Raw genomic sequence first — 949 nt, forward strand, 5'->3', positions numbered from 1 at the left:
AAGCTGGTTTTAGAAAAGGCAGAGGAACCAGAGATCAAATTGCCAACATCCGCTGGATCATGGAAAAAGCAAGAGAGTTCCAGAAAAACATCTATTTCTGCTTTATTGACTATGCCAAAGCCTTTGACTGTGTGGATCACAATAAACTGTAGAAAATTCTGAAAGAGATGGGAATACCAGACCACCTGACCTGCCTCTTGAGAAACCTGTATGCAGGTCAGGAAGCAACAGTTAGAACTGGACATGGAACAACAGACTGGTTCCAAATAGGAAAAGGAGTACGTCAAGGCTGTATATTGTCACCCTGCTTATTTAACTTCTATGCAGAGTACATCATGAGAAATGCTGGACTGGAAGAAACACAAGCTGGAATCAAGATTGCCGGGAGAAATATCAATAACCTCAGATATGCAGATGACACCACCCTTATGGCAGAAAGTGAAGAGGAACTAAAAAGCCTCTTGATGAAAGTGAAAGTGGAGAGTGAAAAAGTTGGCTTAAAGCTCAACATTCAGAAAACGAAGATCATGGCATCCAGTCCCATCACTTCATGGGAAATAGATGGGGAAACAATGGAAACTGTGTCGACTTCATTTTTTTGGGCTCCAAAATCACTGCAGATGGTGACTGCAGCCATGAAATTAAAAGATGCTTACTCCTTGGAAGGAAAGTTATGACCAACCTAGATAGCATATTCAAAAGCAGAGACATTACTTTGCCAACAAAGGTCCATCTAGTCAAGGCTATGGTTTTTCCTGTGGTCATGTATGGATGTGAGAGTTGGACTGTGAAGAAGGCTGAGCACCGAAGAATTGATGCTTTTGAACTGTGGTGTTGGAGAAGACTCTTGAGAGTCCCTTGGACTGCAAGGAGATCCAACCAGTCCATTCTGAAGTAGATCAGCCCTGGGATTTCTTTGGAGGGAATGATGCTGAAGCTGAAACTCCAA

The sequence above is a fragment of the Bison bison genome, unplaced genomic scaffold, assembly GCF_000754665.1.
Source record: "Bison bison bison isolate TAMUID 2011002044 unplaced genomic scaffold, Bison_UMD1.0 scf7180017864061, whole genome shotgun sequence".
Lineage (NCBI taxonomy): Eukaryota > Metazoa > Chordata > Mammalia > Artiodactyla > Bovidae > Bison > Bison bison.